At 39.3% G+C, this 27,074-nt stretch overlaps 1 long non-coding RNA gene across 2 annotated transcripts; it reads right to left on the bottom strand.

The window, feature by feature from the left end:
- Window positions 1–6,160: 6,160 nt before the first annotated feature.
- Window positions 6,161–23,367, bottom strand: LOC111248217 (uncharacterized). Of its 2 annotated transcripts, XR_002672476.2 has the most exons (6): window positions 23,218–23,367; window positions 22,365–22,644; window positions 17,817–18,210; window positions 17,300–17,412; window positions 9,196–9,352; window positions 6,161–6,881 (listed from the first exon to the last, which is right to left on the bottom strand). It is a non-coding gene; the product is annotated as an uncharacterized LOC111248217 (long non-coding RNA). The 2 variants fall into 2 exon arrangements; XR_015323671.1 differs by lacking the exons at window positions 6,161–6,881; window positions 9,196–9,352 and adding an exon at window positions 16,441–16,727.
- Between the last annotated feature and the right edge of the window lie 3,707 nt (window positions 23,368–27,074).

The raw sequence follows: 27,074 nt of genomic DNA on the forward strand, positions 1-27,074 counted from the left end.
TATTTGGATCCGGGATATCTTGAAAAGGGCTTTCAACGGTGGTGCGGCCGGTAGGCCTTGCGTGACCAAAAATCACAGTAGTGAAGACCTGATCTCTCATAATATACGACAAAAATATCTTAACAATTTGCATTGCACGCGCTAGCTTATATCGAGCGATGCGTCGTGCCTTGTAAATGCGCCGTGGTGCAAACGATAAATTTGGGAGAAAAGGGTTACATCAACACACTTATTTATAATGTCTAAGAAACTGTTTGGCTCGAGTACTGTAAATCTTTGTTGGATTAATTAACTTTTGCGAATGGTCTTGTAATGAGCCATCCATTAGGTTTATAGTTGATTGGATTTCTCTATCTTACACGTAGTGAAAACACAAATAACACAGCATGAGGCCTAGATCATCCCCTAAACTACAATCGTAATTTTCCAGTTGGTCTCTAAATATGCAGCTATATAATGTGAACCACAGCTACAGGTTCGCACCGCCTAGCTAAATCTAAAGCTAACTTTATACAATATCGAGGCAGATAAGATGTCAGAGAAAATACACTTTTGAGCAACTGTGTACAAGCGGTACATCATAGTTTGTCATCACAAACCATATGTTTCTAGATAACAAACACTTATCTTTGGGCACACTAATATGTATGATCAAAAATGATCGTGTCCTATAGATACAGCATCTCAAAGCCTCTTGGGTGTAGAGAAAACTCAATGCCATTTAAGCCAAACTGGCAAGTTTTCTTATTACCATAAGCCCATATAAATTCCAATTTGTATTTTGTTTGATCTATTGACAGAAAAAAAAAACTTCATCCTTCTTATTGTCAGTGATAAGAATGACATACGATCTGTATGTGCTAAACACAGGTTGGGGTCTCTTTCTGCCTCAGAAACTGAGTTTGGCTTCAAGCCATGGCGGCTGACTAGTAGTTTTTGAACAGCGAATTCGATGTCAGAAGACAGCGGTAATCGATTGAAGACAGGTTAAAGAATAATATATGTGAAGAGGCTCCTACAAGAAGAGGTAAAATATAAATAGATCCTTTTGACGTATTCGAGTGGATAGGCGTGATGTGCTACTGCTTTCATTGATAGAGCCGTTAAACGCGATAAACATATCGTAAGTTTATATCGTTCAAAAATAAAGCTGCGATATAGTCATTGTGATTTGTAAAACTTTCTTTAGCAGTAACTCAGCATGTTGGCTTTGGCTTAGAAAAATTATCGCTGAATTAGCAAAAACACGCTTAAGGCTACATGATTTTATCTATGGTCAGATATGGAGGACCAACCCTCCACCTACGTGCAAAGTGGCCAATTTGAGAATATTTAAATTTTTACAAAAAAATCGAATAAATGGCGTACCTTTCACACGATGAACAATGACTGCACACTAAATTTACTAGTCGGGATTTGATGTAACATAAAACAGAATAACCATATATAATAATAATATAATGCCAATTCTTTAAAAGCTCAACTCTTAGGTCTATTATAGAAACTTTTTATGAAATAAATCAAAACACTTTTGGGATATACAGTAATTTGGCACGAAAGGCGAAACATTCTATTAACGCCGGTAGCATTATCTATCATTTTGTTTGTGGTATAGTTTTAGCTCTACGAGTCCGTCCGTTGAATCCGTAATTTTTTACGGTTCGGGTTATCGACTCGGCATCAAGCTGTTTATCAGCCTCGTTCCTTTGTGAACACATGCATCTCTCGTGCACCTGTCGTTGCTCGTTAGTCAGTCACTTATAGCTCAGAACTTCAAGTACGGACAACTTGTGTCTTTACGGATTACAGTCATTAGAAGTTCTTGTCCTTTTTGATAAATAAGACCATGCCAACATGCCGATCGCGTATAACGTATCTAAAGTTTGGTGCAGGTGTTTATTGTACGTATATGTGAGCTCATTAACAACCGCGTCCTTCGAATCTGTAGGGAAGTAACCCAGTTGATAGACAAAGAGAGATTTATTGACAAATTCCCAAACTGTGACAGGAGTCGCGTACTTTTCTGAAAATCCACGCAGATCTATGACAGTGTCAAAAATTACCTGATAAAGTGCTGGATGTATTAAAAAATTATCATCATGACTTTTGTCAGCATAAATTCACTGAATTTTTGTTTTTCGTTCAAGCAATTGGCCCCAAATGACAACTTTTCATAATGGCAGGTGTTAAAAAACCTTTTGATGGCGTATAATATTAATCAAAAGAATTACAATAAAGCTGTTCTTCGTTATGGTCTATGTCAAAGTTGCACTTGCAAAATTTCTCTGACACTTACTAAAATACATTGACAATCTTATACTTAACAACAATATATGTTTGATAAGGAAAATCTGCTGGAAATAATTTTCTGCTGCGCTCCTCTTAAGCGGGTTAGCTACGCTTTCCCTTAACGGATGTAATTGAATTTAATCTACTGCGAGAATTTTAATAAGGCTAGTAATATTATAGCAAATAGGAAATTTTTAGCAAATAGGAAAAAAAAAGTTTACTCAACCCCCTCGCAGGGAAAATTAGGGATAACCTAATTTTCAATTCATTCCTATTCGATACAACGCCGCTGTACTCTTAGCCCTTGTTCACACTTCTTTTAGTTGTCAAATGCCGGTTTGATTAGATGAGAATTGCCCAAAGTAAGCTTCTTGCCACGCGCAACAACAATCTCATTTGAAAGTGAGCTTCAAGTATCTGTTTTGTTTACTCTTTTCCTATTGCTTAAACTTCTAAGTCCAGTTGGCTCACTGTGCCGCCAGCTCTTTAATCGTCAATCTGTTGTTCTCCTGTCCTAACGTCGGATTGCGAAAAACAAGTTCGCCTAGAGCCTATAACTTTTCTGATTACATCATCTGGCTGTCTTGGTTGTACTGGCGAAAAGTATTTCGACGGACGCCAAACGCCCCCGTGTGCGTTCGCAGGGCCACGGTCTACAACATGATAGTAATATAAAAGCAGAGATTGTCCATGGGCACCTGTCGCCAACCGTTGGTTGGTCAACTTTAAAATCCGGCGCCTTATCGTTCGAACGTCGTCCACGAAGACGAAAGTCACCTAAAGAAAAGAATGAAGATAAACGAGCTGTCTAAGTCGGTCGGCTGAAAATAGCAGGATATCAAATGAGACAACGGGACGTTTAAGAGCCATACAATGGCAGTAATTTGAACAACACGAAGCCTCTCTGGATTCTAAAACCGCAGCCCATAGCTTCGCAGTCTTTACAAACTCATTTTTATTTATTTTTTTTTTTATATATCACTGTAAATCCCTCCATCATCCTAGGCGTTCATGCTTCGTGGCGATATCTTTTATCGATAACTGTCTGTATATTCGAAAAATGAAATGTACGCATAGATACCCTGTACGTTCTCTTGCAAAGACCAAAGCCGCGGCAAGCAACTTTCGAAAGAAGGCTGTTCCTGCTTCTGTGGACTTGCAAACATTGTCTTCTGGCTGGCTAGTAGTATCATAATAATTAGGTGAATGTTCAGGATTACATGTGTGCGATAATAGGTATAAACTGTTCAAACATTGGTCGAGCATCAGTTAGAAATCGACCAAATAAATGATGTCATGATAAACAAAATCGATGCACTGACATTTTTCCAGGCAGCTGCATAGCCATACCGTATTCAGTGCAGTTACGGGTCTATACTAGTTTACTACAGTGATCATTATCTGCCATACTTTTTCCCCAAAATCGGAATAATCTCGAAAATAATTGCAGACAGTTTTACTGTGTCTTGTTTATTTTTATTCTAGGTTAGAGTAATGAGTGCTGATGTACGCATGACCGTACCGGCTCGCAGCAGAGTACCAACCAGTGCTACTCAATATTCTAGCCAGCTGAAACAGAACATATCCTGAAATGCGAGCTCCGCGTATCTAAAAAACTATATGACCTGACTTATCTGGATGAGCTCCTCTTACACTGTTATTGGATCAGCATCAATACCTCCGTTAATGGAAGATTCTTCAAAACTGGTATAACTTCGAATAGGTGTAGTCATACGTAGCAAGCGAATAAACACGCTTCTATTAACAATTCAAATCATTTGATATTTTACTGAGTCTGAATTAGAGTCAATGCTTGCGATGCTTGTCATATGCCACAGAGATACTTTTGTCAGACGCTGCGACTGAGCTTCGGATCTATGTCCCAGTGTGAGTCAATTCTCGTGTTTGTGTAGAAAATAATTGCTATTGATATTCATTAGGAACTCCATCTAAACTTCACTTCACGCAAAAATCTTTCCAGCATTTTCTCTCGTAGAGAGACATCATCTATTTTTAACAAGTGTGGTCCTTGATTCCGTGCAGAAGTAATAAAACAACGGAAGTTTCATATAGCATAATGTATAATACAAATGCTTATTCTTAGCGTATAACGTCCTTGGTAACCAGTAGCCCGATGGAGAATTCAGATTTGTTATATGTGCTATGTTTTTATTGAGGTCAAGTGTCTATAAAAAATCATACTTTCGTTTCTTGCTGCCCTCAGTCGTTTCAAGACTTAGTGTTCTACAACGCAGCTCGTCAAACGGCTTGCGGCCTTCGGCTGCATTATTTCACGTCACGGGACCTCGTGGTAGTAGTCAAAAGCTTCACATATACAGGTGATCAGCACAATATTCCAATATCAAAAAGGTATATGGAACCACTGAAAACACTTTGTGACATATGGGTAATATAGGTTATGTTGAATTCACAAAACGAATTTAAGGCACTTGCCGGATGTTTTAAACACGGTGCCAGGGGGCAGCGAACGGCATAATATGTACCAGTTTCCCCCACATATAAAACACCCGCATGTATCTTTAAGCTCGTGAAAATCCGGTGTTCTGCCGAGTCTGTCGTGCAACCCACGCAAAGCGAGCATCAATATGTCTGCTTAACCGTCCCTTTTTACTTGTCGTCCATCATCGCACCTGAAACAAACAAATCTCCCATCGATCTCCGCGATCCAGTTCCTAAGATTGATGTTCAATGCTTCCGCTTTTGGGAGCTCAAAGCGGTGACGTGGGTTCTCACAGAGAAGTGACTAGTCGGCTAGGAGATACGAAAAACTATTTCCAGTCAATATGTATACTTCCAGTGCTGTTTTGCGGAAGAAAGCTTTAAAGCGACTTAATTGTTAAAGGTTTTCCAGTCCGAGGTCTTCCCAAATGACGCTTATCCCATACGTTGTGTCCCAAGTACGGAAACCGGTTCGTGTAAACAAGAGGCGGCCAGGTGGTATACAGGTTATCAGTCACTGTGATGCCCCCTCCCCCCCCCCCCTCTATGCTTTATCGTCTTTGTTTTAGTCACGTTTACGGTCAGTCTCAACTCTGTCACTATCGCGGAGACCCGCATTAGAGTCTGCTACGCTTGGAATATTTTTGTGCTCATACAAAACTAGTTCCTTTACATACAAAATGACTTTCACTAATTCCCTCGGCTCTCGAATTTAAGCTTTTCAGCAGGATAGGGAATAAGAAATAGAAATCTCGATGCAAAGCCCCAGCAATTCTTTTATCGATCGCCTTAATGTATTATTGTATAATGAGATAGAAATAGATGATGTAGCAAAAATACTTTCGAAATCATAATATCCTATATCAACTGGATTACCAGACTTACTCCACAAGCCAACGATATTGAAGAGGACTGTAATTCTTTCATACTGGAATTAGCATCCCATGGTCATTCTTGGTCTTTCAGATTTTCTACAACTTTCTTAAAAATTATGTCCTATAGAATTTCGTAAAAAATAATTAACAGACGAACTGATCGTTTATTTTCGGGGTCAGATTTGTTTTCGAAGCTTTGGCACGGGGATATTCCTGATTCTTTGTATGCGGCCGTTAAACGGTTATAGATGTTGAAGATCTCTTAGATACAATACTTAATGGATGTCCTACACCGATCGCTGTCCTCTGTATGAGTCCAAGCTGTGCTGTATAATAAGAATAACAATCGTATAGGGTCGCAGCATTTGGCTAGCCCTTTAAAGCATCTTTATTATTACGGTTCATCCGAATACCAGACGTATAATGAAATAAGCGGACTTTGCACTAGGATTTAGGGACACTGCCCCAGGAGAGGAGACTGCCTAACATATTTACATAGCAGAAAAGGGAAAAGACGTACGGTTTAGGGTTTGCGATCGCACTGTACATGGGCTGCCCAACTATAAGCAGCCATTTACCCTCTTAGGTTTGATCTTCAACAGAGAACTAGATCCAATTTTATTATTTGTAGGTAACTGATGCAGAGGAAGCTTACCAATTGAATTTTATAGCTCGAACAGAAATTTAGCTATAATTATGTACATATATATCTGAGTGCTTTCGTTTCGTTGTTAGCTTCATTATTGATCTGCTTATTCTAGGTTAAAAAATCCGAAGAGAACCGAAAAGAAGGGATGTTTATACAAAAGTCAAAGCTGTCTGTACTTTTTTTTTTTACCATATTTGTCTCCACAAACAAAAAAAATACGAATTTAGGCACTAATTTTAAACATGTTAAGTTAAATCTGAAGCTAAAGGGAAACAAATATTTTGGGCAAAAATCCATAATCAATCTCTTTAGTTGCTTGTGCCCTAAAATTTTGTACGATACCCTGTAAGTGTCGCTGAGCCAATGGTCCGAAAAAAGTAACGCATTAGTATACAGGTCAAAGGCTACGTTAATGTGGTCGATAACTCCTGTGCTGATGAAGTCACTGGCATGGATGAAATTGATTACTGGTCTTCAACGACAGACCCACGATAGGGAGACCGAAGTTTCATGTTCATCAGTCTTGTTGCTTTCGACAGAGATCTATCTGTACGCCGTTGCTCTTAAATCAGGCTTAGAGTTATCTTCCTTTTTCAATCCCACGTTGGCTGCAAAAAATAATCAGTACTTGCTACCGTCTTTTGACAAAAATATGTATATATACATGAACTGATCCCCAGGTTAGCCTGTTATGCCCGAATCAACATGATCATTGCATATTTTCCGCCTTAACAAGAGATGTAACAGGAAAGCTGTGAGAGCTTAAAGGTTAACGAGTTGTAGCCCGGACATAAACCGCAATTTGAACTAGAAAAGTCACAACGGAAACAGCGTGGTATTTCTCAAATAACTACAACTATTTCCAAAGTATACCTATTCGGAATTCATGAGGTATATTTTCTAGAACCCACTAAAGCGTTCCATGTTTCGTTATCAACATCAAATTGATTCCTTGATGCCATCAAAAGACGCAGATAACTCTAACATTCGTTAGCTCGTGCAGTCTGCAGACAAACAGGAATTTTTCTCTTGTAGGTCCCATTTTACGCATCAAACTTCAATAACTTTTCCTGCATCGCCTCGATTCGATCGCCCTGTCTTCTAATCAACAAGTTGACAGAGAATCGTCACACTTCAGACAGCCCCACGAATGACGTGGACCGAAGTTGAAATGATTACAGTCTGAGTTACTTCCTCAGGCGTTAAGCGATAGTTTTGTTCTGCTACAGTCATCGAAAATGATAGCCTTCGTATTCTTTATGGCAGTCAATTTTCATCAAGCTTTAACCAAATCGAAATGGAGAGAATTGCGGATGAATGATATTGAGACGTATTAATTAGGTTGTTCCGAACTGCTTCCGTTCTGTCTAGATCGGGTCATTATTCTACTATATAATAGACAATAACTTCTATGGAGTTATGCGTGAAGGATCGACTGTTCCATGATCTCTCCTCAATGAAATCTTTCATTTATGACCCATCATCATTTGCCATGAATCATAGAATTAGGAATAATGTGTACAATGCTATGTTTAAAGGTGCATATATTTAGCAAACTTTAGTTAATTATTTACTGCGGCCCACTGTATCCACAACGTACGCTACTGCGCTATCCAACTCTGATCACCATGAGTCGGAGCGGTATACAAATAATTTTACTGAAAAAAACAACCTAAAAAAAACGCTATTTCTGCACTTCACGCAATAGTTTTCGTAACTAATTGAAGATTGCCAAAAATAGCCAGAGTAACGCTGGTTACCTATGACAGTTGTCGTAGGTTTGACTGTCATCTTACGTTCAATACGTGAACTTGAATAATGATATGGGACCAATTAAACATAACGCCCTGTAGGCAAAAGTACAACAGCAACCGAGAGTGGCCAAAATGAATTCTGGTCGACAGGAACGTTGTCCTTGTTTGAGGATCGAGATCACGCTTGATATAACATCCACGCAAGAACTTCAATTGAAATACTACGGTCGCGTGAGGTACCCACGTATACGTTGCTACGCTTGAAGCTCAAGTGAAGTTCGTTTCTGGACAAGCGAACGGTTGACTGCGTCGAGTTCAAAACTACGTTTGCGCTTGTCCCTGTCCGCACCCCGTTTTTCAAGCCGCATGTGCAGACTTAGCGTAGATGACAATAAGAAGTAACCACCAGCAATTCATTGTAGCTTCGCCATAATGCTTATTACGGTAATTTTGTAGTTTTGGCTGCACCTCTCTTAGCTCCTTTCCTTGGCATGTTCAACCCATGAAATATGTTGCGGGCAACCTTAGGCAAAATGCAGAGGACCAAAAGGATATCATAGACTACTATATTTTGATAGAAAGCATTGTATACTTGTGTATCAGTAATACTTCGGCAAAGCTTCCGAATCGGGCATGCGTCCGCTAACTCCTTTCTTGGACCGCAACGGCTTATCAGATCCTGCTGCGTGTGTTAATCCTTTTTGATGTTATATACAGAAACTTTAAACACAAATAATTCAAGATTTATATCTTCTTCAAATGACCACATTTATTTCCCTTCCAGTAGTGGGTACAAATGTCAGTCAAACTATTTTATGAATACAAAATTTCGTAATGCCAAGGTAGGATTAGTCAAGGTCAAGTGAGTTGGAAAGCTAATCTAAATAAAGGTGGATATTGGGTCTACTTTAAATCTGCAAACTGTTAGAAATCTAACTAATAAGTGTCAGCCTTAAAACCTAAAAACGACTTATCCGATAACGCGAAATTTAGTGCAGAACGTCCTTTGTCATCTGCGTTCTTGGCTTAGGCCGTTACCTAAAAAGCGGCAGGCATACACACTTCCATAAAACCAACTAGTTTACAACTATTGATAAACTATCAATTAATAACGATGGTTGTACATTTGTTGCATTATAGTCCCTCAAATTACGCATGCTAGCCTTACCTTTTTAGGCCATCCAATTGCAAAACATAATGTAGCGTGCATACTTGAAGATCAGCGACAGCCGAATTATCGGATCTGCATTTATATTCACTGTAGTCCAGGACAAGTTCACAACACCAGCGCCCTTCTTGAGGACGCACACATATTGTTTACTTCCCTAAAATGGGAAGAAATTTTTGTCATATCTTCTATATAACGGCTACAAACAATCCCAATATGACGGATAAATCTTAAAGATGCTTCTGGCTGATGGTCCTACAATCAATCACTAATTTTAAGCACCATTTAAATCAAAAGTATATTTCAAGTTGATTTATATCAACAGCCTTATTTCTGTGCAGGTCTACACTTTGCTCCACTTTTATTTAACATAATATAAACCCTGCGTCTCGCGGTCAACACGATTTTAAGGTTTAGTAAATTAAAATGTATTCCTGTCGTTCTTATTTGCATTTACTTGACCTGTTTTAAACTGGTTATCGTTTGCCAAAAGCACTGAGCCTTTCTTCCATCACGTTGTTTGTTGTCCCAGCCAGATCTGCCTGCGGTAGAGGCAACGTGAGAAAAAAGGACATTCGTACATCAAGCAATTGTAATAAACAACACTTATTTTCCATAAAAAAATTTGATCCGTTTGTCATCTTATACGGTAATAAGAGCTCAGATCTTGTTGAATTCTTGGACATCTTCACCGTCAAAGGCTGCTTATAATACTGATGCATTAGATGACGCGTAGCTCATGCATTTAATCAAACACTACCCACTCGTGTTGGCCCTAGTCACACAGACAGGACCCTGTACTGTACGGTTGCTGCAGCCTGTAGATAAACTGCAGGTAGCTGACAGGTCGCATCGCTCGTTCGATACCATTATACAAGTTCATCAATGTGACAGTTGTCAGCTATGAGTAAGCCACGATTGGAAAAAGAGCCTATTTTTTTAACGTAACCTGTCATTGAATTTGAAAGGATGCGAAAAGAAATAATTGGTACATTCTGTACGACCTTAGTTGGGACCATCTTGACAAAAACAATTTCGATATCACAAGCGGATGACAAGGCCTAGCTAGCTAGCTAGCAGTTTCCCTGATGTCCGAGTTCCCATGATCTGCTCACACCCAACGAGAACAGATGCTGTTATATGCGTTCTAAAGATATCTACTGGTAATACTTGTAGAAATCGTAGCAGCAGAAGTTACAGAGCGCTTCGGCAAAAGGCTTATCAAAGACAATTGGGGAGAAGCTGGGCTTCGAGAAAGAACAGGTGGTGCCAGCGCCTCCGAGCATCGCCTGCTATGACGTGGATCGACAAAGCCAGGCAACGAGGCGCCGAGATTCGCGCCGACACTCGAAAATCCAATAAGGAGACTTCGTCCTTTTTCTTCGGTCTAACACATGAGGCTGCGAAGCCTGCTTCCCCTCGTTGGGGAAAAAGCAAAAAAGCCGTAACACAAAGATGGTGGTGGTGGGGAAAAAGAAGACAGCTGGAACAGAATACTGTGATCGAAGTAAGTCTGAATTGCCTCGTAAGCACAAAGGCGATTATAGGGATCACACGATATACGCACCCGAAAAAGGTTAGAGTAGTTCAAAAGACATGTTTTTGTTTTCCTTCTTGTAACTGCTCGCCCAAATATGCGGTTAAATTATTGCCTAAGGATACATGTTGGTAATTAAATTGATATATTAAACGAGTTTCACGTACACTTCGGCGACGGATCAACCGAATATGGAACAGTATCTCTCCGGTATATAGTATGTAATAAATATATACATATATATAGGATGTCGAAAAAATATTGTTTTATGATATGATGATCTTACCGTTCTGTCTATGCAAGGTGTACTTTGTTGGACATATTGAGTGGATCAACAATAACCTTCGAGGACAAAACATTATTCTTGAAAATATGAAGATGTAGTAGAGGTAGACAGACAAATCGTAAGTAGTTTTAGGCAGCTCCATTTATGCGACTCGCAATTAATTAAAGGTAAATTTGAAACGGATGGAACCCTTAGCATGCTCATCGACAACGTTCCGGACGACCAGGAACATCGATGAACTTCATCAGCTAAGAAAAATAGGGGAAAGTTACAGTGAAATACCCCAGAAATCTGTAAAACGATCAGATCCTGAATTTAGCGTTAGCAGTTCAAGTACGCATTTAGGGAAGCTGTAAATGAAAGCCTTACGTCCTAACAGAGGTACATACAGCACAAAACAATTTCGTCGATAATATTTAGGAAAAGAATTAACAAGGTGCACAAGTTTCGATCAAAATTATTGGTTTAAGTAAATAAAAAGGACGTTTAAATCAATAGCATAATTATTCGGCATCATTGCGCTTGGTGGGGTAACTTTAAATCTGCATGTTGAAGCATCATGTAGAAGTTATAGAGTGGTCCGGTACTTCAAGTAAAAAATTAATTGAAATTCGTTTCTTTTTTTTTATTTGATAGCGCAACTTACTCGAATTTAGTGCGGGACTCTATTTTAGCAAGCGCTCGGGAAGACTGGTAAAAAAGTGAATTTCTTTTTCTTTTTGTTTCCTCTTTATAGAGGTACCTTCATGGGACGAAGAGGTCATTTAGAATACTTTGCCCGTTATTACGCTAAAAAACCGATTACAAGTGAAGACTAAAAAGCTTCAATTGATCAGGAATATGGCACAATACCAAATCAAATATTCGCTGAGGTTAGCGAATGAATAGCCCACACCATTAGGAGTCTAATTAAAACAGCTGTCATTTTGAACATCGGTCCGAGTTTAAGTTAATGTGATTTTGTTTAAATTTTAATATAAGTTTTATGCAAATAAAAACTGAAGCTATAATCACACAAATTCTATAGTAATTTTCGGTATACCGTACATATAAGGATAATTTATCAGTTTTTACACACACACTGGTTCTTTAAGGTTATGTTGTGTGTTTCTTTACAGAACGATACTCATTTTGATTCAACATACTAGAGTCTAGTTTTCAGTTGAATCATTATAAATGGCGAAAGAAAATCTCAGTTGTATCTTGAATATATATATATATATATATATATATATATATATATATATATATATATATATATATAGTTAAAGTGAATCTTCTCGCAAATGATGTAGATTTCTCAACTAAAACTTAAAGGTTAAGAAATTGATACTATTGTAAGTTTTGAGGACTAGTCCTGAACGCCAGGCCCTTCGTTACATTCAAAGTAGCCCGGTACATACGGCTGGGGCTGGCTCATAATGATAACTATCAACAAACATTTCGTCTGAATTTCCTTGGCCGAATCATCCCTGTTGTCCTGGCAATTCGATTGCCCTGTTTAAACTATAAAAGGGTTCCTTTTCATTGACTAACCATTAATTCTCTTCATAGTTTATCATTTCGAGAGATTCATCAATACTAGATATCATACAATCGTTTAGCTATGCGTAACAGTCAGTCAAATTTCTTGTACCTCCTAGCTGTCATTCCTATGTGATTAAATAAAACATTATTTAGTGGGTGTCATCTGGTGGGCAATAGCCGTATATGGATCAAAAGCCCAAAGTTTGAAAGACCATTTCTGGTTGAAGTCGACTCGATAGCAACAACGTTGGATCGAAAATCGTTTACTGAAAGTTCGGTGAACTTACAAGCTCTAGTTTCACTCCAGATTTGATCTCGTCTCTCTCGATAACTCTACGGTAGTAATCATTACATCATAGCAGCGATATAGCCGTCTTCACGAAGGACATATGTTTTTTGCATGATCCTTGATTCATACATGATATTCATAATATCCAGCGCAATACACGAGACACCGATATCTATATATAATCTGTTTTACCTATTAACCTAACTCTTTGTCGACCTATCTTTTGGTATAATTCACAAACATCGGTGATTTTTTGTTGTCGAAAACAACATACTCTTTATTTAAATTGTCGAATTTCTCACAAATCATGGTTTTTGTTGCTGCGAGTTGAATTTCTGCACAGATACATACGATAAATTGAGGAGCTTTCCATAGATACCTATTTTCCCTGATCGTACTTATCCGCAAAAAATACTCTCTATGACAAATTTGCACATTAACTTGCAACGAACGGATTGGCAGCAGCTAACAGTCTGTAGGCGCATTCGGTTTGCACTCAGGGATTCGCCCAGGGTTTACATACCAATCAGTCAAGTTCAACGGAAATAATGCTAGTTTTTGCATTGTTCCCATTCTATGTGGGCACAAACAGGAGATAATATTTCTGCTATGTACATAAAAAAGAGAAATATGTTAAAATGTGCTCTGGGAATTTTAAGTTTCGGTGTAAGTTATGGCTATGAGGCCACATGAAGAATAATCACTTGTGTGCAAATCTTGTAAATGATATATTTACTGAGAGAAGAAAGCGTTCGTCCCGAGATGATCTGAAGAAAATATTACACTGATAGAATAACTAAATAACTTATATATCTTAAGATGAGACAGGCCCCTATTTGCTATTGATTGCGTGCTATACTTCCAGTTGTGACAATGCAATAACGACACAATAATGATCGTGCGGGACATTTTGCATAATCCTTTTTGTTATGACATTGTTTCTGCTAGCGTCATCAAAGCTGCACTTCCTCAAATAAATTAAAGTTTATTTTGTAATATTGTGTATGCTATACGACAAATGAAAAAAAAAGAAAAGTATTGCAACACGGCAAAAAAACATGTGCATTAGCCATACAGATGGCGTTATCTAGTGACTAACCTAAAAGTAACGATTTTTAAAATAACAAAATACCGATACGGATAGAATTTAGGCTGCCAAATAATGTTTCAGTGATGGCTGGCTACCGGTCAACGATTGACGGTTTCGCTGATCCTACGATTTGATCGAAAGTTTTAATGTTCATGCCGATCTAAGTATGGCCATATCTCGTCTAATTGAATTAGGTCAATGTCAAAAGGCATTTATCATCTGCCGGGAGTTGATCTTTGTTCAATTGTACAGATATCGACATATCCGTACATAGAACCCTGTGGTCTAGTGAACCAATTGAACGTTCTTCACAGATGCATCGTGCTCATTGAATTAGGCCAACGTGTATTCGAACCAGAATCGTGCATATTTCGTACATTCAATGAGAAACAATATTACGCTTGTTGTTAATTAAATTTCTCGAAAAAGCAATGGAACTTTTCGTTTACTACTTCACTTTTTTTTTTTTCCTTTTCTCATAGCCACGTGCTATACGAGAACCTATTTCCGAAAGCAGGTAGTATTATGGTGCGCCTACGTCATTTAGAAGGGATCAAAGACAGTGACTGTGTATGTGTATAGCGTACCTTTAATATTCGCATAGAACGATGAGCAACGGTCGTTTACGCATCGACTCGTCAACGATCAACACAAATGATAATTTCAAAAATTATAGAATATATTAAATATATTATACATATAATTATAGAGAGTTTAGGCACCACTAGCAGATGACAGGCTTGACTCCCGTTAGATGCACGGCCGAAGCATTGGCAGAAGTAGCGCACCACCTTGAACCTGCAGAACCGAAAACTGTAGACAGTGGGTGGCCAATGGCCATATGCAGGACCAACACACGTTCCGTATAGTAGACCATCCATATTCCCGTGCATGAAGATGGATACATGGGTACGTTGAGATGAACGGGTTCGATAAACGACCACATAGTCCCTACGGTGCCATTGGCTGAGTTTGCAAAAAAAACGTAGCAAAATGACCGGCATACCTATAGAGCGTTTAGTCTTAAACATCCTGTTTCAACATATCTTATTCGAAATGCTCGTGATCTTGAAAACAATTACTGATAGTAACTTATGTCACAGTAAAAACTTAAGAATTCTCGAAGAAAACTTTCCTTGTTATCTATTATTCGCGGAGATGTAAGTTCACCGATTCGATGACTTAAAAAGGTTCTCAAACGATCTCTTTAGATGAAGACAGCTTTGAAACCCACCAGGCCATCAACATTTCAATCCAAGATTGTTATGCTCCGAGAATTCTATTATTATGTAAGAAGATAATAATCTTCTTACAAAAAATACGTTAATGAGGATATTACAAGAACATTTCTAAACGTTACAACACAATAACTCAGTATGTCATTTTCACCTACCGTTTTTAACATTGTATTAGTGGACACAAATTATGTCACATTATCTACCAGCTTCAAAAACAAGCTACAAAGGAAGAGCTTGTTGAAATACACTGCAGCAATACAATGTGTCATATATGATCCGGTTTGCACACATACGTAGGTCGGCGCTGTGTGGCGAATTATTTCACTGCCAGCGGAAAAAATACAACCCCATGGAAAATATGGTTCTACCAGTTCTTCGCCAACTTCCTCGAGCGCGCTTTCTCAAAAAGTAAATTTGCGAAGTTTCAAATCTCAAAAGTTTACCAATACTCAGACGACCTTCTCTACGCAGAGCAGTATCCTAAAGGCTATAGTTTGAGGCTAAACCCAGAAAAGCTTTGTACTGAGTTTTTCATTGGCCGCTTTGTCCGGATCTGTGACGTCTTGCTGCAGATTTATGTTGTAAGCGTCGAAGCCAAGAGCGGCAAACATCCCACAAAAAGTGCGTATAGACGCAGGACAAAGGGCAGTCATTCATTCTTCCACAGCTAAGCGGCGCTCTAGCGGTTTCTACTTACGTTGAATAGAAGAATAGCATTTGTGCTGGCTCGGTGAAAAGATTTCTCTTTGTCTAGGGGTCGTATCCGGCCAAATCTATCTAGTTGCCTATAGAGAAACGTTTCAGACATTGCAATCGTGAGACCAGCCAATGTACAACACCATCGAACCAAAAAACGCCTGTTCTTTCAGATCGTACCGTCGTTACTCGCTCTATTAATAAATATGTGTCTAGTATTCGGTCACTGTGTCTGTAATTATGTGCGAGTCGAATACTGCACATCGACGTGTGCAGCTGTCGGTTGCCGGTTGATAAAATTATAATAATTATGTTGACTGTTTTGTCATGTAACTGTTGCCACTGACCCCGTGCATACGGTCGATCTGCTTGCTGACCCCGTGGTGATCTTTTCGTGCAGTATAAGCTTCGCAGGATAGAACTGCTAGAAATTTGCGTGTCTAATATGCCTTCATAGACATCCGTTCTCGTTACCGTTATAGCATAAAACACTTCGATTGAATACGTTTAACGTCATGAACATCGCGTGTACCGTACATGTGTGTAGCAAGACTACTATCACCAGGTCCGGAACAAGGTTGGACGGTTCTTTGTACTCGATAACGTTCATGCGTTCAAACTGGCAATATATATACTAACATGTGACAATTATACTTTTTATTAATTATCTGTAAACGTTACGTACAATCATATAATTGGGCAATTCGTATTATGATTTTACATAAATACACCGCAATTTCCTGTTTCTCCGATTGTCGGTGTTCTCAGTAGAGGAATATCAGTCGTCAATGTTTGGTATAACGACCACAATTAGGCCGAGACCTATCGTTTATCAGGTGACTGTCCTATAAAGCGCAATGGACATCAAACTGAAATTTTTGCATTTGCTTAATACTGTATTTATCTATACTTTTAACGAAAAAAAAAACCTAAAACTTCACAGGAATCGTCTCGTCATTGTGATTAGACGCCTACATCTATTAAAGATAACAATGTTTTGGCTTATGAAAATCACTTAGTGGCAAAGAAATTTTTAGGCGAGTACAGACATTGTTTATGGGCTCAATTTCCAGAGGACGCACTATCGTTACCTATAGCATCTTTTAATATTACCAAACTCTTCATGAGAAACCCATGTCAATCTCTAGGTAACCCTTTTTTTTCTAATAAAATCTATTGTTTATTTTTGCAGTTATCATAACACATTTGTATAATAGTACTTAGAAATTCTGAGTTTTTCCCAAGTAAGGCTTCGTGCCTATATGAGATCCATATGAATTGTTCTGTTTTACAAATGACTTTTTTCGTAGACGTTTTTTTTTTTACTGTGTCTATAGATCTGAGTAGAACAAGTCGAACATCTAAAGGGTACGAGGCGACTCTGTAGAAGCCACTCGGGTCCCAAAGGCACAGTATATATACACAAGCGCGTAATTGATACCTTTCGCAGCAATCTGAAGTGGGCCTTAGACGCACGGACGTGTTGGATTCAACGGGCGGCGCCATGTCACTCGTTCGGACCCAGCAGGACAGTGGAACAATGATGACTTGAATCTGTCTCGTAAAGAAACGGTTTTAATAATACAAGATTCAAAGATTTACTAAACATTTGTCGATGATAATAATTGCGTTTATTGAGAAGGGACGTTTTTCTATTTCTCCGGTCGTGTTTTAATTGGTCAATAACATTTGGGAAACATAGCTAAATACACCGGCCGGTTCAGTTTGTGCGAACGTTTGCGCAAGTTGAATTAAACGGCCGAGATTCAGCTTTATGCTTCCACGGCTACTCCTCGCGCCATTCATCGAGGACTCTATTCATGGAGTTCGGGAACAAGTTGTACAAGTCCTGCACTATCGATACATACATCAATGTCATCAGATATAAATCTTTCCTAGAAGATGTTCACACCGGATAAGCAAAATACCCACAAATAATAGCTGAAACATACAGTTACCTTCAATTATAGGTATCGCTGGTCCTTAATCCGAACGGAAGAAGGCTGGAATTCGTGGAACCCACTTTCATTTATTTTCCTGTCATCTGTTCAACATACACCAGAAAGGTGGCGTTCGTTGCGTTAGAAATCCAACGTACACAAAGCGGCGGTTCCTTCTCGTCTTGCGAGCGCATTAGAGCTCTTCTATACAGGCACTGTATATGCCTAACGTCATGGCACACTCGGAAATGTGGCAGCAGACATTTCTAGTTTTAGTTGCTTTATCGGTTCCTGTACATGTCCCTTTGACTATTTCGTCCACGCCGTAGTTGATAAGAATAATCGAGTTCGATAACGACAATGTTTAGCTCGGTTCTAAGCGACATATCACTTGTACGGTGAGAACTTTGAACTGCAAGCAGAATAGGACTACCTGTTTGAATTACCAGTATCTGGTAAAAGTGGTAGTAAAAGAAGTCAGAAACAAGGAACCAATACGCCCTAGAAATTGACATCAATATACTGAAGCGGCATATTTAAAACAACTGGCGATTTAAGCTATGATCAATGGGAAGCAGTCAGTAGATTGTAAGTAACATGCGATAACAACGTTGTTCTAATCGTAAAAAATAGTTGACTGCAAAGTGATTTAAGATTAAGAAGAATCTCTGAATAAGATAAGCCTGAATAAGATAAGCCCGTGTGCCATATCATTAGGGAGATGTTAACTCGTCAATATTATACATAGCGTAACGTACTGCAAATAGTATTCAACAATAATGCTACAACTCTTTGGCGTGTTTTCTACACGTCGCTTTGCGCTATGAACAGTTGTTACTTATACAAAATACGCAACAAGAGCCTACTAACTTAAACTTAGATGGGATTTCCTTAGCTTTAATTAGCTCCAGGTTTCGCCTAACGTGCCAAATGCATATTTATATATGTGGTTAGAGCAGAGCGGTTCAGTCGTCGTGCTGAAGAGCTAGGACTACTGACGAACATGACCGTAAATTGTTACAAAGAGTTGCCTGCGGGCATTTGTGTCTCATTTCTCTGCTTAGGCACAGCGCGTTGCCTGTGCACTGTGGCCAAGTACCGTTGTGCGCCGTATGACCAGAGGCCGAGGCGTAGCCCGTTTTGGGGCTATGCCTAATAGGTAGGAGCGAGACAAATGCACGTTCGTGCTTGCATTTGACAGCGTACATATCTATCGATAGGGACGATGACACAGAAGGCAGGTAAATGTGGTTCAGAGTTGCAAGCTAGAGACTGCGGAACACATCGAGTACAACAAAAGATAGTAACATCTAACGAAAGGACTCGATCGAACTGCGCCTAGGGACAAAGCTTAATTGGTAACGGATTGAAAAAGGGGCGAGGAATTTAAAACACAAGTTACTTGAATCTATACGTTATATAGCATAAAATATCCTTTTGTTTATATGAACCAGCTGAGACCAATAAGAACAGATGGCTTATGCGAGTGACTATGCCGTAAGCTAAGTATCTCAGTGTTAAATAATCCGATAATGAAGTCTAGAAGAAAAAACCATATTTTAATCCAGCACCAGTATTTGAAACCAATGTATTTCGACGAGCACGGTAGTTCAGTTTTGAGGTTAATGTACCAAAGAGAAACAAAGATGATGCTTTTGTTTGAAATAAACTAAGCAAGCGTCTTAAAGAAGCCCAGCAATGGATGGCCGGTGTAGAGAAGTTTCGCCTATGCCGGCCCTAGAGTATCGCTAGGTGTAGTTAAGCTTTATTGCCTTGAAATAGAATGGTCGATTGATGGAATCGGTATTGCTTAAAATACTGAACATTTTCAAGTATATCTTAGCGGTACATTAGTCAGCATTTGCAAGATTCTTGAGTTACAAAATTCTTTTTTTTTTTTTTTATATTTATTTTTTATTATAAACAAAAAAATTTGCTTGTTGAATATATTTGTGCTGATTTCTCTTCAAGGACCGTGTGCTGTGTCATATCTGCCTTGTGTACTTATCGAGCAGATAAAAAGAAGATTGCTTAGATCTAGATGTACTATATTAAACATTCAATTATTATTCATTTGCAAGATTTTTACATGTTTTCAAATTTGATGTCATACGTATTTCTCAATCGATGGAAACCATCACCTTGTTAACTGCGTAGAATTTAAACTTGTAGATAAATAAAATTATAAGTTGTGTTTGTTTCTCACGTAAGAAAAACATTTGCGATCCCTTATGTAAAAAACGACAGAGCCGTTAAAGTCAACTTGAGACAATTCCAAACCCATAATGTAATCCTTTTTGCGCCTGTAAGAATATATTTGTATTGCATTAATAATAAGTTTTGTGTGCTAAGCTCGAATTCAGTCATTCTGCTTGTGGGTTTAGCCCGGTTTGTGGGCCACCGGTAGCACACTAAAGACTGAAAAGATATTTAGAATCACAGTTACTTCATCTTATTCTAACGACTATACCACTGTTAAGCTCGACTGACACCCAAAAGGTTTAGCTAGTTGATTGTACATTTTTTTCCCTAAAATATAGTTGAAATACCGTATAACAATAAACATTTCATGAGCTACATTGAAACGTCGACGGCACCTCTTATAAAGTCCACTATTTAAAAGTACTAAACAGAATACCTCTGGAGCAGCTATTATAAATAACGAATATGTCTCTAAGCAAAACTTTTGGGAAACTTCAACACATCTTTTCGTCAGTGTACGTATGACAGGCGAGCATAATCGGTCAAATGATCTGTTTTCGGCCAAGTGATCTTGCGCTTGGCTAATTGATTTTCTTTGTAAAAAAAGTTGTCAATCGAAGACATTTTTGAAGAAGACCTGACAGGTTTGGTTGTACCTTATGTATATCGACTGAACCTCAAGATCTTTAAGATATAACATTCGTTTCTATGGCAAAGATGTTCTGCGTTCTAAGTCTGCTCCACGACCTGTCAGAGCTCGCTGTAGTTATACAACATAACCAACAAATATTGACTCTTTTAATGCTTCATCTGAAACTGTAAATTCCATAAATATTTTCCAAAATCTTTATTTATGTATATGTGATACTAAACTTGTGTTTGGCCATTAACCGACATGTTGACGTTATGAGGGGAATATAATCAGGTTCTAGAACTTTGTTAAAATTATTTCCATGTTGACTTAGTGCGAGGATCTTATTTTTCGCGCAACGCGACCCCTGAGTGAGTGGATTGCGGAGGTCGGTCGGTAACTCATTAGGTTTTACCACCTGCCGGTAACGAAGGCACTGAGGCACGCAAAGCAAGCCAGAGTTTTGTCAGCAAAAGCGTAGACCGGCTCCCGCTGATATCAACACAAATTTAATTCTTTAAAGGATTCCATGGTTCAGTTGCCATGGTTTGTCATTGCAGGATATCTTGTTGACTCGTTTAATGCTCCACTGTAGCTGCATGGGTGAAAAGAGCGTTTACAAAAATAAGGAATAGGATAGCATCTTTTGCAAGCTGTTGAAAAAGGACATATATAAAACATTTCAATTGTTTCTGTTAGGGGCCGGTTTGACGACCAGTTTCATCAAGCAATAGCAATTCTATGGTAAAGTAGTCTATAATCTATCACTAATTTAGTAGTTTAATATATTCTGACACTCTGTCTATTCTTTTCCCTTTTTACTATTTGGCTGATTACATTAATCGAAATGTTTGTGCACCTGTTAAATCTGTTCTCCAATCCCAGTCCCGTCATGGGTCAGAATTACCTCAGTCGGATAAACCCCATTCCATCGCCCTAACGATACATAACTAAGTATCAAAAGCTGTTACAACAATACGCTCATTGCCACTTCTTCCCATCATTCTCAACAACCGCCGTTGAAAAAGCTCGGTGCAGTTATACTGCTAACGGATAGCTATGTGAGTATCTCTTTATAGCTCTGCTTCTTCATACTTTCCTCTTGATGACTACTCTATCGCGAAAAGACCTCCATACGTTGATGCTCTTCGGGTGCTTCTCCCAGCCGCTGGGACCCGCCGTTTATGTGAAGGTCCTGGGATGCTAACGCCAGGACAGATCGATCGTTCGCAGATGCACAAGCTGCTGTACATTTGACATTCTGCCTTCGACGACATCCTTCGGCACAATCTAGTTTCTCCACTACTATGTACCCTATTCTCTTAACAGGAACTCGCGTTTAAAGTATGCCGACTATAAAGCAGGTAAATGTGATGAAAAGACAAAATCGTAGCGCGGTTTGTAACGGTGAAGGGGCTGAATAATAAAGATAATGCTACGCGTCATATAGGAAACGGTTCTCAGTTGTAAAAAAAAGGGTCTGACGATGAAACAGTACAGGTCATAGATTCAGCTGATTTACAGCTGTATGAGACAGGGTACATAATGCTAAAACGGACTGATTGTCGTGACGTTTAACAGCTTAGCTTCCTATTGTTTCAGAGATTAAATTGCGACTTTGACCGCAAATATAGCACCATTTGATGGTAATGCTACTCGCATTGATAATATTAATACACAGGCCTTGCTCTAAAAAATTATTAGGCCAACGTGTCAGCTGAGGCAATACGTACTTTTTCACTGGTTAACAGCATTGGCCTAGTTGAGTTCTAAAAACGTCCGATTTCAAAGAGGGTCGGCACCGGACCCACGAGCACACAGTTGCAGCTTGTACACTCGTAGTTTATTCTTCTGTACAATGTAATCACGCAACTGTGCAAGATGAGCCTGGCACTGGTACGCTATAACGGCGTTCGGTCCTACACAGCGTGGTAGCGCGTGCCCTGCATACCACAGCCCACGTAATCGTGCAGTGGAAACTTGTTCGCGTACTAAATTTACATCCAAGGACATCTAAAGAAGTATTCCACATTGAAATCGAACGTAAATACGCAAAAAGGTACGATCTCCAAGCAAGCTGGCACCGATACTAAGAGGTAGGACACTCTTGCAGTGTCTTTAGTCGTTCTTAAGTATGCTAATACATTCTACCCTAGAAGAGAATTGGTCTGATATTGGTACGGTCTTGTTTTTCTTAAATTTAAAATTCAATGTAAATAGTACTTGACTTTCATTGATTTTGTCGCAAAAACTACTGGCTCTTTTCAAAAAGAACAGATAACCAATGTACGTCGTGAGATTACCGGTTCAGGAGAGAACTCAGTCCATTTATCGTTTTTACTTACAATCACGTAACACTCGACAACAAAAGGAACAGAGCAAACGCCTTCATAGAGATTGTTCCTATACAAACAAAAAGAGATCGCGTGGCTACGAGGCCTGACGCGTTCAGCTTTCTTGGCAGTAGTGTCCAAGAAAACTCCAAAGTCGGGAGCGGTTGGACACTCCAGGGAAACGACCGGCCAACAAAAACATCTACCAGCGAATTGAATAAAGTAGAACTAGTTCGAAACTCCACTAACTTACCAAAGTCAATTGAGAAATAAGGCCGAGAATATGCTTCCTGCTTCATCTGGACATCTTCACTGAATTCATACAAATAAAAGCTTTATATGATACTGTAGTATTTACGGTCACTACGATACGATTCAACAACATCATTAATCCGTTTGAACCAGTCTGATCTTAGTTCCTCAATGCGCCGCCAAAAAAGCTGTCGTCACCATTTCCCAATGAGAGGGCAGTCAGTTAATAACGAAGCCTTGTTTCGTTAATAAGACCAGCGTCATGTTTGGCACTTACCCTGCTGATAAACATCAACAACAAAAACTGTGCGAACGTTAAACTAAGTAGCGGAAAGCTTTTAGGTTAGAAATAAAGTTCCCGAACTTCTCTTTGAATAGAAAATACTGCAGTTTTTATTTCTGTGATATTAAGTTATAATGATATGTCTCTTCCGTCATGCTTCGTTTTTCCACCAAATAGTGTATGCCATTTCGCCAGCGGGTAGCGGCTTTCGTCTCAAAGAAGGTTCTCGACTACGTTTTGTTCATCCGTGTCGAAGCCAAGGCCACGAACGTGACTGCCGAAAGAACGGAAGGGTGCAACTCCATTGACAAAAAGATCCGGAGAAGATAAAAAGTGCAACTGAATTTCTTATTCAAAATCCAGAAGTGTGCCTTGTGTACTTACCATGTGTGGTTTCATGCTGCCATGGAGCTGGCTGAGATGACGTCACTTGTCGAGTACTTCCTCCTGAGTAGTCCGCTGAACTCGATGCAACTTGGTCAAATAAATGTGCCCATCAATTGGTGAATCACGCCCTCGTGGTTCCGCCGTTACAGCGTGAAGTCTTAGTCCCTTGTTGGAGTCAAACAGTTTATGAAGTACATAAACTCCGAATTTTTCCGTAAAGTCAAAGGATTTGAAATGATCGACGGTGGTCGTATGTTCACAGCCAGTCTTTTCCGCCAGTTCCTGAGTTTTTTATCGGCGGTCTTTCTTCAGACGGTTCTAACTAAACTCAGACGGTTGGAGAGGGTGGAAGATCTTTTCGGTAGTGTGTGGCGAATCTATTTCTTCCACACGGAATATCAGTTTCCGAGAATTTTTTTTAAATGAAATTCCACTAGCAACACAACACCTAAAAGCGCTCTTGAACGGTATATCGGAAGTAAATATTACGGAAACGTAAAGGAAACAGTTTTTCTTTTTAGAAGCGCGGAACCTTTTTTCAACCCGCTGCATCACATTCTCTAAGTAGAAAACTAAAGGATTTAAGAAGCTATTAATTGTGTCCCTAATAAATAAGCTTTTGCAAAGAGGCGGTACTTCTATGTTTCAATTGAAGCTACTTGATTATTTACTGTAAGTATCTTTCGCGCTAAATAATATGAAGTTGTCAATTTAACTTAAAATCGAGATCACAAATGCGCTTCTACAGTCTGGAGCTTGCGTCAGAAACAGCATTTGAACACGGCCAATCTACGTGGTTTGATTGGGCGTTCACCTTTGAAGACCGATCAGGTTGGATCCGAAATCCACGTGACAAATGCATGCGAAGCTGTTGCGTTTTCTTTTTAGTTTTATAAGCCTTTTCTTCATCGTTATTCGCCTGGAGAATCCGGCGTAAAAACATTAGAATGCAAACAGGATCGCGGGTCATAGCTAGGGTCATTTTCGCTTGGGCCCAGTCGTAAGGTGGCCTTAGTTACCTTTTAGATGATTGGTCGTAGCGCAAAACTATGCGATTCTCCAGCCACAGAAGTGAAGCAGAAACTAGAAGTAGAAATAACGTGTACACAAGCTTAAAAGATGGTATCCTACAGGGCGATTCCGCGAAATGGTTATAGTCGAAAAACCCGTCATCATATGGCGTTTCCGCCCCGATGAACAATAGCCACCGCCGCGGCAGCTTCACTTAGCGCAACCATCGGACGTGCAATGAGAAAAACGTGAACGAGTAGCCATACTCAATATAGATTATCCTTTTCTTGCAGCTCTGCTCGATACCTGAACAGGTAGGTAACCACACAGGTCTCATCTGTTTTTAGGCTGTCGTCCTTTCAACACCTGTAAATAGGTTCGTGCCATTTTTAATCAGTGCAGCCAACACCATGGTATGCCCGACACGGAATCTAGATTTACGACACTACTGATTTGTTCGCCAATTGGCTAATAGGGACGCGAATGTGGAAGTTACGATCGCAGTTATCGTTATTGCCGAGCATATATAATATTATATAGATAGGCAGCAGAGCTGGCCGGCCAGATAACATGGTCTCCTATATTAACCCGAAAGCTTGATTCATTATGGATTCACCCTCGTTTCAGTAGCGACAAGGGCGGAACTGTTTGGGAAAAAGCCGTGAAGTGCCTGATAAGTGAAAAGCTAAGAAGGTCCCGTTAGACTCAGTCTCTGCATTTCATTTTAGAACGCTGACATATACAAGTACTCGCAGAATTCATAGATATGTATACACACTGTAGCTATGTACTGCAGTAACTTAATAATAAGCGTTTACCACTCTACTTTTTTGGCTGAGCGAGGTTTGTTTCAGCATGATTTTCATCTCACACCACGATTTCTGTCTTCCCTACTGCTACACGCAGTAGCCGATCCACATTGATTTTACAATCGGTAAACATTTCACTACTTTTCACATGGATGAACAATATTTTTATCCGCTCGTCGTCCTGCAGTGGCTTTTGACGAGTCCTTATTCATAGAACCTGGAACCTATTCTGCCTATGATTCACTTTATTCGCCTATTTCCCTAGCTTTTCTTAACGAGTTCCTCACAATAAGTTGTAGACTCTGTACTCGCTAGCAACCTGTGCCTTGACCCTTACTCTCATACTTACAATGCCCTCGTATTACGACATTTTCATTATTAGATGCATGCTTAGCAGATGTTCGTACGTGGGCAATACTTCGACCTATACACAATACGATTCACCTGGAGATCAATGGTCACACTTCTCTATGCAGTATAACAAGAGAGACTATCCAACTGTTCACAAAGGTATCCCAACAACGGTGTGTATCAAGTTTAGTCGACATCTTGACAATCGGGCAAAGGGCGCGAGATACGGAAAGCATCAACTGGATATTGAATAGCGTTCGCCTTAAATAAAGGGGGCGCCAGGCCTAGGGCGGATATGAGTAAGCATAGGGCAAGTTTTTATGAATATTTTGAGCTGAAGTGCGAAAAGACTACGTTGTGCAAAAATTCGATTTGCAGCTGATTTCCTTTTTATTTCACGTCGTCAATAAATCGTCAATACATTTTTTGTCTTTACCTCATATATTAGTGTTAAATTTTCGAGAACTGACCAAATGATCGTGTTATTCTTTAATTTACTACATCGGTAATTTATTATATATGACCATGTTTAGGGATTTACTGTGAGACTCGCTAAAAATTTGGTTGATTGAGAATACGGCAAGACATGTTATCATATAAATTCCAGAAGGCCTATTCTATTCTTGTGAGCACCCAGTTGGTTTTCGGCTTCTTAAATATTTATCTATGGTATAATTCTACACTTTGAAGTCATATACATGATTTACCTTATAGGAGCCTCGTTCTACGTAGCGGGGATTGCCGTCCTGTTCTTTACAAATAAGTCGCCTAACACCCATTAACAGTTCTAGTCTAAATCGTTGTGATTAAAGTTCAAAACTTCTATACAAGTTACTGAGCACGGAGCTAGTCCTTAGGACTTATCGTGCTACTAATATGGTTCGCATTTCGCTTTATCAGCTGTTGGCTCAGTCTCCTTTTCAATTATCTATCCAATTATGCACATATGTTAAAAACAAATCACTGTTTTAGTACGCAAACAATAAACGGCATTCGTGTCCACAAAATACTATATAT

Source organism: Varroa destructor, unplaced genomic scaffold (genome assembly GCF_002443255.2).
Source record: "Varroa destructor unplaced genomic scaffold, Vdes_3.0 BEIS01000003.1, whole genome shotgun sequence".
Classification (NCBI taxonomy): Eukaryota; Metazoa; Arthropoda; class Arachnida; order Mesostigmata; family Varroidae; genus Varroa; species Varroa destructor.